The sequence below is a fragment of the Apteryx mantelli genome, chromosome 7 (assembly GCF_036417845.1).
Source record: "Apteryx mantelli isolate bAptMan1 chromosome 7, bAptMan1.hap1, whole genome shotgun sequence".
Lineage (NCBI taxonomy): Eukaryota > Metazoa > Chordata > Aves > Apterygiformes > Apterygidae > Apteryx > Apteryx mantelli.
The window spans coordinates 4,632,250-4,649,290 of NC_089984.1; the positions used below are offsets into that span (position 1 = coordinate 4,632,250).

A 17,041-nucleotide genomic window follows, 5' to 3' on the forward strand; every position below is an offset into this window, starting at 1 on the left:
CTTGCTGCTGTGGCTGGCAGAGGGAACTGCTTACCCTTCTGGCTGTCAGAAGAGGGGATGAAAAGACACGAGGTCTTCAAAGGACAGTACTAATAAAGAAAAAAATACCTTCGTTTTTCTCAATTTTATATATCAAATGCTGGCACATCTTCATTAGAATTCATCATGACTCATGTTCAAAGAGCTGCTCCTAACCCCTAAAACACTATCAATGTAGATAGCTGGTTGCAAAGATGTTTTAAATCATAGTTGGCAAACTCACTGATAGACATTTTTTCTCTTTATTAAATACAGCAGATTTTTCAATATTTTAACAATCTCTTCCCTTTCACACCTCCACGCTGCCACTTAATAGCACCCATCATTTAAATTATGCGTTGATGGTGAATTTATGTGGTACATTATCTATCACTTAGAAAATACGTGGACTGTGCTATCATGACTGGTGAGATGACAGTATTTTCCTTCCATGTTGATTTACATCCAAATAAGCAACTTATCAACCTTGCAAATGTCAGTCTGCACTGAGGCAAGAAGCTGTGAGGATCTTAAGTAGACGCTCTCCTTGGGACTGAAAGGTCAATGTTTGTGTTATTTATTCTTCCTGTGGAAATGTTTTACTTTATGAAGGACTTTCTAACTGTCCATGAAAACAATCATTCAAGAAGGCAACAAAAGAAGTCAGTGCCCCAGACTAAATCAAATAGTCAAAAGAATTATTTTGTTAAAACGTATCAATCTATATACAGAAAATAGGCTTAATAACATAACAGCATCAAAATGAAAGGAGGAGTGCCTACTTATTCAGGCAGCCAGCATCTCAGGCAGTAAGTGCAAATTTGATTACGTACTCCCTTCGGGGAAGTCAAAACTTCAAAATCCACTAAGGCGGATCCCAGCTTCCATATCGGAATTCTCTTATAGGCACCTAGTTTCCACCAATTTTAAATACCCTTAAAAACCCGCTTTCCTTGGTCTTTCGCTGCCTCACTTCTCTGCTTGGAAACCACCAAAAACTATTGTCCTATCTCATATCAATGTCTTATAAATACGTGACATTATGGCAGAAGCAACCATAGAACAGAGATTGGGGCTAACTGACTGTAGCAACTACCTAGCAGAACTGGAAGGAAAGATCTGGGCTATGCGGAGGGGCCTTATATCGGTTTAGACTCTGAACAGAATCTGAGCAACGCTGACGGGAGGCTACTGAAAGCGTGAGGCTTGCACTTGGACTATGCAAACTAGACCTCCAGTTTCGTAACTGAGAACATCTGTAGATGGGATTAGCTCCAAATAATGATCCTGTTTATGTGACCAAAAGCATCAGTTTGTAGCGTAACTGTTGGTGTTCATGAGTGTGAAATGTATAAATAAGATATGCGGCCTATCAGCAAACTCGTGATACCATGTATAAGAATGTATACTGGCTGACTCCCACTGTGTTGCTATTTGATTAACAATGTAACCAGCATTTTGTTCCACAGTTTTAATATAGAAAACATGGAAAATGACTGTGGCTGGAGATGTCAAGGTCCACGGTTGGAGAGACATAAATCAACAGTAAGATGACAGCACTTCAAGAACGCAACGTTTCTGTTGTGCAAGAAGAGCCGCTTTGAAGGAAGGAACAGTAGCAATCCAGCTACTAATGCAAAGTTCACAAAACCATTCGTAGTTACCTTCCGAACAATAAAGCCACTGTTGCTGTAACAAAGCACAGTGTTGCCCTTAAGCTTTCTTGACCATATTGGCCTGGCTGATATTGTTGCAATGGATGGACAGTATAAAGGGAGGTCTGGACATACCGCTCCACTCATGCAAGCAAGCTGTGTTGCGTAAGATTTGCCATCGCTAACGGTGAAATCTTGTGACGATGAGCATCATGGTAAAAACAAAACCAAAAAAACTAGGCAGGTAGACAGCACTCCTAGTCTGAACTTGGTTTGCTGAAGGAAGAGTGTTTCTTATCTCAACAAGAATGTGAGTGTTTTGGGGAGCACCTAATAGCGTAGGATATGCTATTATCACCCAGCCAGACTGTCAGGAACCAGAAAACAAGAGGACATGATCTTTTTTTAAATCAGCTTAGTCTAATAATGCATGACATTTCTATTCACAGTAATATGGAAACCTTTTTAAAAACATTTCCTTCAAACAAATCCATTGGACACAAAGCTTCACAAATGAGCTGCATGTTTTCTAAAATAATTTCTTCATTTCACACTAGTTTTTAGCTTGTATACTGACATCCTTCTTTGCATACAGAGACAAATCCACCTTTGAAAAAGCCATGTGGAAATGCAAAGTCTGCTGTCTGTTAATTAATATGAATTCTTTGGTTTATGACATACTTTCGCCTGCAACTTCCCTCTTATGTCAAAAGCCTATCAGAGTGTTAACCAGTAAACACTTATTTAATAACATGGATTTTTAAATTAGTTTCTCTAATTTTGGTACTTTACCCTTGGAATAATATGTGCGAGCTGAAAATTAACAAATACAGATATCTTCTCAGGAATATACAACTGCACAGCTGTGGAGCAAGAAGCAAACAAGGCAGTAAGGGAACGGAGAGTAGTACAGAAATGCTACGGTGCTATTACATAAATCACTTTTATGCCCTTCGTGCCACAATACCATTCATAGTAACTGGAAAGATTTTGATCAAGGAAGAATCCTCTCAGGTAGGTAGCCTTTCCGACTGCGTATCGGTGGAGAGGTGAGAGGAGTCACCAAGTTAAACTGTGATCAGCGTTGAAAGGCTTGGTTAAGCCTTCACCACCGGGCTATGTTTGAAGAATTTGGTAGGGCTTAACTTCTTATATACTCCAGAAGAGCTAGGTTTTGGACACGCCACTCCAAAAGAGCTAGGTTTTGGACACGCCACAGGATTACTGGGACTGCAAGGGCCACAAGAGCTGCTGTAGGGCTACTGCTTCTGAGCTTGCTAGGTGAAAGACAAGAATGAGGTTTTGGGCTGAATTTGGTCCAGACGAGGAAAGGAAATTAGATTTATTACTGAACCCAAAAGCTGCTTCTGGGTTAGGGTTAAGCTGATTAATTCTGGGGTTGCCAGGTTTTGCTAATGGGTAACGTTGCTAGTTTGGGGATGAGCTGAGGATTTCGTGTCATTGCAGGACTAGATTTTCGGCTAGCGGTGGCAGTAGGGATGTCCCTGGCCTAAGACTGAGAGACCATTTTTCTGCTATTGAAATATTTTGTAATTTCACCATGAAAACCATTTTCTGTCTTTTTTGTGGGAAAATACCCCCATTGCATTCACATTGAAAAAATGTCCTATTTGCTGGGGAAAAACACAATTTTCGTCTGCACTCACAAAGGCTTCCAGTCCTTGGTGTCCAATGCTAAATTGTTCCACTTCATAAAACAGAAGAGCAGAAACAATTTTGATACACTAAGCTTCTGCTAATGAGTTTACAGTTTTCTATCTCATAATCAGCTCAATTAAATCAACTCTAGTCGCTAGCGTGTGCTTTCTTGCTAAGGGAAAACTGAAGTGGTTGTTGCTTTGATATTAATATTCTCCTGAGCTTTGCTGTTTGCTTCTCAAAAAGAACAACCCTCCAAAGCTATTTTGATACGTGTGACTTCTCTCGGCAAAGCACTCACCCTGTTTTCCGTTGCCGATGATGTTATGTGCGACTGAGCGGCCCGTTGTACGGGCCACACTTGAAAGGAGACGGTTCTGTCTTTGTTCGTATTACTCAGCCCAAGAAACTTCCTTCGTTAAGAAAACACGTCCACGGCTGAAAGTAGTGGGCGGCCAGGCTAGCGTTGTATGTGCTTGGCATTAAGCTGATAACGGAATATGCAAAATCTTTCTTAAAATGTGCATCTGCGGGATAATTCTGCAAAAAGACAACTAGTGCTATTCCCTCACTGAGGCTGCTTCTGGATGACTCTCTTCACTTTTACCCTTCTCTTATCACTTCACATAAGCCCTCGTACATGCAAATGTTCTTTCATATCCTCTCTCTCTCCCTTCTGTATTTATCTTCAAAATTAGCTGAAGGTTTCATCTAGGATGAAACATCTCCAAATTAGTTTGCGTTGCAGTACCTGAGAAGAATAAAGTATCATTCGGGTAAAGAATTCTGCAAATGGAAGTCTGTGCTCTTTACTGGAGTCCTGCCATTATTTCTGCAGATGCCCAGGAGGCTGGTTGGCTGTAATTCCCTGTCAGCGAACTGTTTTGCAAAGCCACTCCATCAGCTGCAAATTGTTCATAATGCAGAAGCATGTTTGCTTGCTGGTTTGAACAATGACAAACATATTATGCATTCCCTGCATTATTTATATTGGTTACTCATAAGTTGACTTTTATTTATTTATTTAAAGTTTCCATCTGTAGGTTCTGGCTACGTTTCAAACTATCCCCCTTCAATCATGTTCTAATGGATAGCTGTTCTCCCAGAACATCTGGCCTTCAGGGTCCGATCATGATATGCAAGTTAACAGTGCCAGGATATTTGCAGTACATCCATCTCTCACAATTTTCCATCTTATCATGTGTACGGTTTTTGCTTGTTTTTTAAATCTCCAGAATCAACTCATAACATTAGAGCTTCCTTTCATCATAAACAGAAGGAATTAGTTTCTAGCCCTCGCCACTTTTCAGTCCTGACAAAAATGTAACACTGTATTTGCACGGATAGGTCACAGGATAGAAAAATATTTTCTAGCCTTTTAAATCTTATAAAAAAACAAGCCTATGAAAACATGTTTGTTCAAATCACTAGGGCTCTCATATTCATAACTATCTTTTAATTTACCTTTTCATTCTTTCACCTGACACTCCTACTCTTGATCCCCACACAACTATTTATATAAATAAACTTAAAATGCTTTAAAATCGCATAAGCAAATATACTTTTTGACTTCTGGCATCTATGCTGTCACCGATTCCAAACGGCGTAGATCCTAGTGTATCTAACATTACTGGGTCATCAGTCTGAATTCAGCCCGAGTCCTGCTTTATCAAAACGTCCTGATCCACCCTTCAGTCGGAAGGACTCCCGTGCCTCGGGGTGCCTGCAGAACAACAGGAGGGTGGCGGCAGACTGTGGATAAGCAATGGTAATTCAGCTCTCGCTTCCACGGGGAACAAATCTGCATAAATATTGGCAACATGAGTTTCTGCAAGAACGAGCCTGCAGACTGGTAGTCCAAACTGTTATCCGTATTAGACAAAAGCAAGTGCAGTTATGTTTTAAGCATATCTTACGTTCCACATGCTTTTAATTTCTGTATTTTAACAGCAGCTACAAAGAGACATTGTCATCTACAGACAGCTGATGAATTACACACGGAACTGCCTGTATTATTGTTTCTGGTGTCCTTATCAAGGAAGCATCAGCTTTACTGCTGGCGTTACAATTCCCCTTCTGTATTGCCACCTCACGTAGCGTGCGCCTGTGAGCTCCAAAAGCAGTTGGGTGCTTCCTGAGCTGGCAGGAGTGAAAGCACAGAGGCAAGAGATTTATCCTCTGAGGGAAGACAACTCTTCAAATACTTTCAGATTAATGCTAGGCGTGCAGGCTGTGAATCCGGCTAATGAATTCAGTGTGTGCACCACAACATAGGCCTGCAAAGGACCAGCTGGGTCACCAGTCCCCGCTGACTGCAACCAACCACATAATAAATGGTAAGAGCAAAGTGGCCTGAAGAAGGTCACAGTGTGCCCTCCTCATTTCCTGCCTGCCATATAGTAACAGTGTTTTAAAAAACACACACCTTTTAGCAGATTATAATAGTTAGTAGATGAACTCAAAAATCTCCAAAATTACAGTATGTGACAGGGAAAGTGGAGGAGGGAAGGGGATGGTCTGACTGACTCCCTAGTAGTCGGAGGTGGCTGAGTATTTGTTACTTGAGAACATCCAGAAGATCCTAGGAGAACAGCCAAACATAGGAGGAAGGGAAAGACTTCCCAAACATCAAGCAAGCATCAAGGCAAAAAGGTCCTCCCGGCCTCTGCAGGTGACCTGTGAAGTCCCAAGGCACGGGATGCAATTGAATACAATATAAAGCGATCAACACAACCGGCAAATTGTTCAGCTGTTTCCTGCACAGCTTGGGGACGCCAGCAAATGGAGCACCCAGCTCCTGGTGCTCCAAGCTGTAACTGAGACCTGCAGGTGAACTCCCATTCAGAAATGTAATTCCTCCCATCAACTCCATCTTGAAAAAGCAAAGCGCTTTTCTGTCCTGGCCATCTGTTTGGAAAGCTGTTCTGGGATTTCATTCATCTATTCAGTTACATGTCTTCTAATTTCCAGGCTAAATGTACTCAAGACACCGTTACATCCACTTGATTTTTTATCACTCTCACTCATATTTGCCCCCGAATGTATTTTTAAAGAGTAATTATACCTTCATTTTGTTAGAAAAGCAAGTCGATCCCGATCAGTCCCGTAGTATAGAGGAATAAAGACACACCATTCCTTTACTCATCCTTTTCCACAACTCTTCAAGTCCCAATGCATCTTTTTCTGATGACAGGCAACCAAACTGTACGAGCCTTGTACTGTTGGGCAAACACTTCCCCGCTCCTACGTGCCAGATGCAGTCTGAAGTCACCTTTTATTTTTTTAATAGCTACATCAATGGTGGCTCTTTAGTCCTCTCTTCTGCAGCCTCTATATCAACACACGAACAGCACTTCACACGAGGGTCTATCAAGCCTCTCCTTCCCTCCCTGACGGTAGCAGACCTCCAGGGAAGAACAGAGCTGTCATATGAGTTCCGCACTTGCCGTCCTCTGGTATCATTTGATGCCCTTTCCTCTTACATTGGAAATAAAACTGATCTGCGTGTCCCTAGTCACTCTTGGCAGCCACTGGGCAGCTCTCAGATCCCTTGTCTTTTTTTCCATGTCAATAAATGCTACACTGTTTAACCGTTCCTCGGAAGAAACCTGCATAACACTTTCCAGCCTCAAACCTGTCCTAGCTCCTACCACACCTTTTTGAGATGGAGAAACAGAACTGCAGACAGCACTCAGGTTACATAAGAAATGGAGGCTCACAAAGTAGCGGGGTGACATTTTCAGCGTATTTTGGCTTCTCTCCTGATACACTGTTTGCTTTTTTCTGAGCTACTGAGCATAAAGTTAACATTTTCACAGAAATATCTTTTATCTTTTATATCTATATTTATGCCCAACATTTTATTATGTGAGTGGCAATGGTCAGCTCAGCATTCATCACCATATATATGGGATATTTTTCCTCCCCCATCCGCTTTGCTTTGCGTTCACCTACATTGAACATCACCTGCTGCCGCCTTGCCCAGGCACTTAGTTTTGCAAAATTCCTCTGTTGTTTCTCGCAGTCGGCGCTCATCTTTACTGCTCTGACTAACAGCATCATCAGCAAACTCGGTCATCTCTTCCAGATCATTTATCAGTTGAATATCACAGGTTCAAGCACAGATTCTTTGGAGACACTACTGGTGTTGCCCTCTCACTCCGAAAATTGATCAGCTACTCCTACCCTCTGCTTCTTGCCTTTTGTCTTTACTCATGTGAAGGGTTTTCCTTTCATCTGAGGAAAGCACAGGTTCTTAAGTGCATGATAATAGAGTATAGCTTTCTCATCCTTTTGGCTTTAAACTCCAATTCCTGGTCATCTCTCACTGGGAAGGGCCTATTATTAGGCTCGTTTCCCCCTTCATCAGCGTGGCATCATTTTGGTATGAAAGCAGGGTGGCTAATTTGGAGGGGGGATCACTCTAAGATGCCCCTCTTTCTCCACAATTTTAGGGTTATTCAGCTAGTGGCAGGACTGTTCAGAGACGACCCCGAAGGCGGTGTGTCAGGGAACCCTTCCATTTTCCTCCAAGAAACTGAATTTCATCCTTGAGGACAACGAGCACATACACATAATCAGCACACATCTACTGGTGGCGTGTAAGGAAAGTACTCAACATACAGGAGACTCGGCGCAGTCATCTGTGCTGGTCTGATCTGCAATTCTTCTACAAAGCGGGGCTAGCAGGCAATTGAATTTGCTTGCCTTTGTATTAGGTTGCTCGGACCTCTACTCCCGTAACATGCGTCTTGCTGCAACCCTCCCATCTGCAGCCAGAACTGTTAGGACTTTAACAACTATCAGCTTCCCGGGTCTCCCCGGCTTCATTAAGGTTCTTGCTCTGCTTCCAGTTTTATATTTGTGGCTGATCTTCCGCTGCAGTTACACCCAGCCTAGATGAGGGTTGTTGCCTTGAAGGCACGTGACTGCTCACTTGGTGCCTGGGATCTGCACTGGCTCGTCTCCTAGTTTTGGGGTTGTCTGTGGGTTATTGGAAGGGAAGGGGCAGATGGGCCGGATATGTGAAGGTCAGGTCCTCAGCTGCCACAGGAACCTGCTTCTTGAAGTCTTGCAACCTCCTACTTGAACATCACGATTCAAGGTTAGGATTCACACCTGCAGCCCCTTCAAGCTTTATAGCATAAGGTTTGGAATATTGATATTTTAAATCCAAGGCTTTATTTTATTACAACTTAGAGAATTCAAACATCTAGGCTCTAAACTATTTAGATTTAAATTGCCATTCTTTGGTAAGCAGGTCTTAAAGACAACTAGCTAGACAACTTTTTTTTCTGTTTAGCTACGATGCGCTGCAACCAAACACATTTTTTTACAAAAGAAGTTGAATTTACACATGCTGAATATCTTGCTTATAGCAAAATATGCTGTTATTAGTCCCTAAGGGAATGACAGTGTGCTCATTAATATTAAATTTTATCCTGTCTTCATTATACTAATCCACAAAATCATAATAATTCTGTCTTCCACAGTATTGCAGTAGTTTAAAAAATTGTATGAAAGACCTTGTACCAAGGATACTGAAGGAACTACTAAGCAGGACTGGCCACAAGACCTATCCCTAATGAATACTTCCACCAACTCTTGCCACCTGGTAACCTGCCTCTCAGTACATCCTGCTGTAGTCCCGTCTTTACCCAGCTCCTTATCTGCCTAAGCCAGCTTCTTATAATTCCTGTATTAATCTACACCATCTCCACTTTAAATAATAATTTCCTCTGGGAACCGCACTTGAATGCTTCCTTTAAACCTAGATAGCTTAAGCCCATCACGTAACTGTAGTCCGAGATGTTCTCAGCAGAAAGAAACATTAAGTTGGCCTGACAAAATCTACAGATGAAACTTTTCTGCATTTTATCCCGCTTCTTGGTTATGATGATGCTCTCGATGACTCTGTGTTCAAAATCTGTCCTAAGACATTACACAGGGTTGAAACAACCTTAACCTACATGTTCTTTTCAGACCTCCTTTTTTGCTCCTTTTGCACGTGTGTTAGTATCCGCCAGGCAGAGGGCGTTAGCTCCGTGCGGAAATAGCCACGAAGAATTTTGCGGTTTCAGGATTTGTAGTGGTCAGAGGCAAAATCAAAAAAGTAATGCACTCAGTTCCCACAAAGGAAGTAACTAACAAAAATGAGAGTTTTCCTGCCTTACTCATTCCCAAATAAATTACACAGCCCCAGCAATTCTACTGTTTGTTGCATGCAACAACTCAGCTGGTCATTCGGTATTTCAGCATGCTTTTACAATTTACTACTTCAGTGGCAATATTAAACCAATAGCGGAGCATTCAGAAGTGGAACAGGAATACTGCCAAGCTCAATACATTGGCAAGAATTAGTTGAAGTCATTTTAGAAAAATGACGTTTAATATTGTTCAGTAGCTTTTTAATTTGATGGCACTGCTGTGCTACTTTGTTTATTCTTGTTTATCTTTATTTTCCATAGGAAAGCAAATGTTCTCTCCACTGAAGCTTACAGTGCCATCAAAGTTCAGTGCAACTTGTCAGGGAAAAAGAGCCTGAAATAACTCCATGTTCTCCTATCTGGTTACTCTTTGTCTGAAATCACAGCTACAAATTTGCAAGTGAGAACATGCCTCAGAGAGAGATAACTCGGGTCATGATACATATTTCCAGCAAAAACAACCATCTTTTCCCTGCGGTATAGCAGCGTTGCTGAGCCGATTTCCATCTTGTGATTCAAATCAACAATTAAATTCTCAGTGCCATGAAGCATGCAGCAGACATCATTCCAAAAGCCTCCCCTGGACAGATTTGCTAGCATTTCCCCACAACATTTTCCGAGTCAATCTTTAAAGGACATGACCTTCAGGCACAAGCAAGCATTAGTCCCAACATATAACTCTATATACACCTCTTAAGATATTCTTACTAAAACTAAAAACACAGAACTAAAAGCCAAGGAATGTCTATAGAATATATTTAACAGAGACAAGACAAACGTGTTTACCCTGCTAATGCTAGTGCTCAACCTGAGAAGAGGGGAGTGAAAGGAAAAAATGAAGTAGCTTTCACAAGAGGCAGTGGACAAAGTGGCAAATGAACAAATAAACCAGCCAATCCAGAGGTGAACTGAACTTCAAGGAATGCAGGTTATTAAACAGATTATTAGAGAGCGTGTTTTGGAGATTTTTGCCAAAAACATGCCCATATTAAAAAGGAAGTTACAGTACCTTAATTGTACTTCTCGGCCATAGCTGTTGAGATCACAGGTGTTGATCAGCTGAAAAACAGGAAATCGAAGGTTAATAATATTGTTCATATTTTAATTACTAATTAATAAGAGCATCTAATATCATGTTTATGCTTTATTAAAATAGGAGTTTTTAGCCTTCCAAATGATTAAAGAAAAGCAGAATATATAGCTCCTGATATTTGTTATTTTACTTCTCATAAAGGCAGCTTCAAATTAGAAAAATAACAAGAAAAGAATGCCTGAGGTCTTCATTAAAATAGTTTACATATATTCAGGTCTGTCCACTCAGAAGCTAAGCAAAAATTCACAATAACCTTCATTCTTTTAGAAAATCTACGGTAAAATATATCAATCAGGCACTTATCTGTAATTTTTTTGCAGCTAGATATATTCTCGGCCCTTTCCCAATCTAAAACATTTCCCAGTAAAATCTCCCACCGGAGTTTTACAGCTCTTTATTATGAGCGTGGGCAGAGCCCACGACCTGAAGTGTACGGTTCAGTGAGCACCTCCCCGGGGTAGAGGAAAGAGCTGAGGGGGAGAAGAGTATTTCGGGGGCCGTTCCTGCAGTTTTAGCCCAGGTGAGCCTGTGCTAAAGAGAAACTTGGTCTGCCCAGAAAAGCCTCAGAGATTCAAGAAGCATCTGGGCCTCAAAGCACACACTGTCAGGGTTTCTCTTTTACCCTAGCAGTTGTTAGCTAAGTAACAGCACTCGACTGTTTGGAACATGCAAAGACCTATGAATCTTCCACGCTACCAAGAAAACAGCAAAACGCATTTTAAAGGTTATTAATTGACAGCACGGAAGCTATTCGATGTTAAGCGTATTTGAGTTAGTTTTCCATGCTCTTAATGCAGAAAGCAGGCACATTTAGGTACATGCGGTTTGCTTCGCAATAACCGAAACTGTTGTTTTGTTCCGAAGTGGAACGAATACATGGTAGGTTGGGCTGTCAGAGCCACAAAACAACTCGAGGCTTTTATGGTTGATGAGAGTCCGTGAAAACACGTGTTATGCTGACTTCAAACAAAATATCACATAAGCAGAAATAAAATGGTATTTGAGTAACCTTCAGAATAAGTATTTCAATAAATATTGGTAAGCTATGTTAACAAGGAACCGTATGAGTGTGGGAGGACATAGCTTTTTTTCTCAGAACAGGTCAGCTTGACCAAATCCTTTCTCTCACCGTACATACACAAAAAGAGAACCTCAACCGACATTATCAGGACAAAAATAAACAACATACAGTTAATTTCTGAGGCCACAGAATTAGCGACAAATGGCTGCTTGTATTTCAGAAAAAAATCAGACAATTCGACAATTTTTATTCACAAAGAAAATAACTTTCAGCAGACAAACGTACTTACTCCGGAGAGAACTCATATTCTGTCATTTAAATGGACTTAGTATATAAAGTTGGGGATGGGAGGATAGTTGTTCCTCCGGTACGTGCATTGGTGTGTAGGAAATCCATTTTACCACTGTCACAGCCACTGCTAACTTCCACCATTGACACTGCACCAAAATAATGATACATTTCACCCACCAAAATCTACAGCATTACGTCTGCAATTAGTTTGCCCAGAGAATATCCCATCTTCCAAGCCTGTGGCTGAGGCAGAGGAACAGAATGAACTGCATTACCATGGGAACAATGTTTACTACTTGCTTTACTAAGAGATTAATGCCTCGTGTCGGCAGATCTTCTGATAAATGATCATCGCTTCGCATTTTTGCAATGAAGATGCATCGTTCTGTATGTTGCTCACACACTATAGAACGCTTCTGCTCACAATCATCAAGGGCTTTTAGTTATGTATATTAGTTTCCAAAAAATAATCTGTTTAGATTGCGAATGGTTTGAATGTCAATATTAAAAAAAAAAAGGCACTGTCTCTGAATTTTCTGCCGCACTAGAAGATAACACCACAGCTACAGACCGGGGCTCTTACATCAGCGAGCGACCTGCTGCAACAGGAGTGGATCAGGAGAGGAAAGCAGGCAGCGCTGTAGCCATTTCATCCATATGCAATTTGGGCTTTACTTTGGACTTTATAACCCTGCCATACAGGTGGTTCAAAGCTGTCTGAAGGACCAGTCACTCATTTGGACTCTCACATCGCTATCAGAGAGGGGGCAGAGGATTTTATACCCGCTGGACTGAAGCTTCTGGTTTAGTCTCCTCTGAAAGGAGCATAGTTCGTACGCGCCAGGACACGTTCACGTGTCCCAAAACGCGGTGAGCAGGAATAACTGGCAGACTCGCTTCCAAACCATACCACTGCTCCAAACTAAGTATTACCTATTTTCAGTCCCAGTGGAAGCTGGTGGGATATGTGAGAGAAAGGCTGAAGAAAATAACTCTAGCATGGTAGGGTAAAATAAGCGTGTGCTTTCCTGTATTTCAGTGCTCTCTGCCAGCCTCTGCCTGGAAGCATCACGTAACACTTAACATCACCCGGAGAGGCAGGAGTCAGGGATCCTTCCGTCAGCGGCGAGGACACAGTTATGCAAAAAGCAGCCTTTAAGCCCCTACACCCAATTTACCACTGAAGACTGTACGCTTGGCCTTTTACGTGCTTTGCTATCCTTTCGGTGACGGAAGAACCAACGGAAGGCACTACGAAATCCTGCAACAGTAGATGTATACATTTCTTTTAAATTACAGAGGAAGCACAAGTGGCATGTCTGTATAATCATTTCATAAAACTTTGCTGACTAAATGCATTTTGGAGGCTGTAATTCCAGACGAGTTTAATTTCTGCCAGTGATGACTGCCTGAAAAACAACTCCTGCCATTTAATCTGAACCATACTTTTGCAGTATATTTCAGAGATCCTGATTTCTTTAAAGGACAACATTTTCATTCTTAATACTACAATATCCAAGAAAGAAAAAGCGTACAATATTTCACCTAAAGGAGAGCAAAAGGACAAGCTTGAGAAAGAGAAAAGTGAAGAGAACTCTGCTCCTGCAAACAGCCATGAGCAATGTCAAAATCCCCAAGGACAGGGTCAAACTGTAGCCACGCGCAGGCTCTTGTCGTTTTTCATCTTCTGAGGACTGAAGGAACAGATGGCAAAGCGTACGTGCTCCTAGCGTATAACGGGGCTGTTTCTCAGGCTTCCTGAAGCGGGTTCCTGACCTTCCATTATAGACACGGGGGCACCTACAGACTCTTTGGCATGCAGACGTTACGAGCTTGGCACAGCCAGGATCTGGGACTTTGACCCGGTAAAGCCGCAGGTATGTTTTAGGCGGTGTTCGAGGAGCGGCTGCCTCTACGTGTGCATCTGTGCTCGCTCGGGTTTAATCGCCAGATCCGGCCAGTGCTTACGCATGTGCTGCAGAAAAGCTGGTACCGGTTTTCCAAACTTTCTGTTTACTGAACGTGGGCAAGATGCAGACAGCAGTACCCGGTGGTTAAGACCAAGCTGGAAGCAGGCTTGGGGGTGGGAACCAGGCAGTTAAGTTAGCGACGGGCAGCTACTTTTTTTGGTGAGGGGGCTGGGTTTGGGCCAGGGCTGGTATTCCAAGGCGAGGGATCAGGGTGAGGGACAGGGTAGGGGGTTTGGGGTTCAGGTTTCAGCTTGGCAGCTAGCGTTTGGGGTTAGGCATTAGAGGAGGGAACTGAGGTGAGGCTTAGGGGAAGGGCTTAGGGTGAGGGGCAGGGCTGAAGGGTAGTGGTTAGACTTAGCGTAAGGTCTTAAAAGAAGCTGCCTCGCCATCACTGCCAGGGCACCCCAGCAGGACCTGAAGTTATAGTTATAATCTCAGCTCTGGTTTTTTGTTCTAATTTATTCCATACTATCTCAAAACTCACTATATAACTCAACCACATCCAAAGTACATTTAGTGAATTCGCTGTTAGTAATAAAATACAAACCCTCAAAATATATATTTTTTAAATTCTGATGGTCTGTATGGATTTTTCCCTATACGCAGACCACTGAAAATTTCACATGCATCAGAAAAAAGGTTGTCGGACACCTCTTCTTGCCCGGAAAGATGAGGCATCTCCACACACGCTCATTCTCCAAGCTGGCTGTCGTTATGAAGCCGCCAATGGGACGAGCTAGTCAACGTGGCAGCCCTGAGGCCGGGCTGTCTTCTGCTAACACAAGCCAGGCACACAGCCTTGCTCCTCCGGTTTCATCAGGGCCCACAGAAATCTTGTTCCTTCCAGAGGATGCAGGAAACAGATGGATCTTTCAAAATGCGAGACAATCCCAGCAATTTGACCTGAAAGAGTAGAAAGCTGAGAAAGCTGGAAAAGCTGGAAAATACCTTGCACTACTCTCCGGCTTATTCAGGTTGAAAATGTTTTAGCTCAGTTAATGCTCTGACTTCTCTATAAAAGCACAAAACATGGTGCCAGTCCCTTCCAATAAAACGCTGTTATTCCTCGAGGAGAGACGCTGGAGAGAAACCCAAAGAGAGAGCGAGACTGCAAACACGTCCTCCTCCAGCTCCAGCTCTGCCAAGTGAAACCGGAGGGGCCCACACGTCTCCCGGCCTCCGGCCGGCTGCTCCTCATGGCCATCCTGCCAGGACCCACTCCCTCCGGCAGCACAGGGCGCCCGCTGGCTCGCAGTCTGCTTCGGTCAAAGCGAAACAAGTCAGCTTGGCCAGCTGAAGTGGTAGGTCTTGGTTCATCTGGCATTAAATGGTTTCCAAAAAATGCCCAGATGTGAGGCTTGCAGAGGTGGAGGGGCAGTGGTGGCCAGCAGGGCAACCTTCTCAGCAGGCATGGCCAAAGAGCTTTACTACTCGGTAAAGCCTGTGTGCCCACTTTGGAAAGTCTTAGTCCACAAGTTAAATCTGCACCAGAGTCCAAACAGATCCATGTACAACATATTTTGCAGTTGTCTAATTAGGAACCGACAGCGAGAGATGCCAAGTGCAAATTCTGCGTGAGATGGGAAGGGATTTCGGATTTTGTTTAAGCATACACAGAACAAAACTATCACTGCTGCAGCTGCTCCTAGGCCATAAAATAACATTGTGTTTCCAACCACGCACTCCATATCTTGAACTTGGGCAGAACCAGCAGATGGACGTTCTCCGTTACAGTCCCAGACGTGATCCCTCGCTCAGACTCTGTGCCTTCCCCCAGCACAGCAATACTGTTTGCAAATAGGGACGTCAGAAACTTGCACGACGTAATTATACCGAGCTTTAAACAAGGGGTTGTTCTCCGTATTTATGCATACTTATCACTCCCCTGAATTCTCCCTCCTAATCTTCATCTTAATGAGGTTCAGGAATGTTTGAACAGCCTGTTCTGGAATAAATGCTCCTGCAATTTTTCATTCCCCAGGCTGTGGAGTACTTACGTTTGCCTATTTTAGGCTGTGTTTGTCTTGGTTAACATCTATTCCATCTACATGGACATATACAAGGAAACCTGTATTTGAAATGAGTCACAGATTTACGGTCCCAGAAACATATATTCTTAGCTCTATTTCTTCCTTTGTCCAGTAGCAGGGAACAGGCCAGAAACCGTTGGCTCATCACCTATTCGTCACACTGCTCTCTTAAAACTCATGAAAAGGACCAAATTTTGTCCCAAACATTGAAAGCAGAAGTCTACTGCGTTTTGATATTTGTAACAAATGTCTTTAGCAGCCTGCTGACTTTGACATTTGAGCTTTAATTTATACTTACGGAGGATCTATTTGTATCATCTTGGCGCTTAAAGTATCATTCAATAGCAAGTTACAGACATAATCATTTTAGGCTTTAGAGTAAATGTGCATAACTTCTGAAAAAAAAACCCAGATTTTACTACATTTTTAGAGCTTCTGTTTGTGAGAAAATGGAAAATTGATTTTAATTTTCAGTAGGTTCCAAAGTGGAATGTTTTTGAAAATTCCAGCAAACGTTAAAAACAATATATTTAGAGAAATATGAACATTGCCCGCATAGAACAAAACCACCAGCCCAGAGGAGTAATTTAAACCTTAGTAATCTTGCCCCTAGGTGTTCTCAGACACTTCTAAAATCTGATTTCACATTACTGTAACACATTTGGTCTTAATTAGATTTGATCCCAGGTTTGAAGAAGTGCAAACGTATTTTTTCATCTCACACTGCCACTGCCCTGGAGCCCTGCATTTTGATAACATGTGTTTTCTGTTTCTCTACTTAATGTATAATGATGAATGAACATCTGCAGGATCTCCAGAATTTGTGAACCATCCAATCCAACAAATGATTTAAATATGCAAACTTGCACTTCATGACAGCCGAGATCCCCCAAATGAGGACAGCACCTGAGCTGTAGTATTAATACATCATAGCCAAATTAAAGCTTAGCAGTGCATGAGTTGCTAGGATTTGTATTCAAGACAGACAAACAAGTGTCAAAAACAGAGGAAGACTCAAGAAGACATTAAGCTTATTTTTTAGACTTTCCCCTGAAAACTATAAGTTTGGGTTTGAGAATCTTGCTTCGATGCTCACTT

General features: G+C 42.3%; 1 long non-coding RNA gene across 1 annotated transcript in view; it reads right to left on the reverse strand.

Moving 5' to 3' along the window:
- Nucleotides 1-17,041, reverse strand: part of LOC106493075 (uncharacterized) — a 185,321-nt gene that overhangs the window by 59,932 nt on the left and 108,348 nt on the right. The window contains exon 3 of the long non-coding RNA XR_010884683.1: nt 10,548-10,597. This is a non-coding gene — a long non-coding RNA (uncharacterized lncRNA). The remainder of the gene's footprint in view (nt 1-10,547; nt 10,598-17,041) is intronic.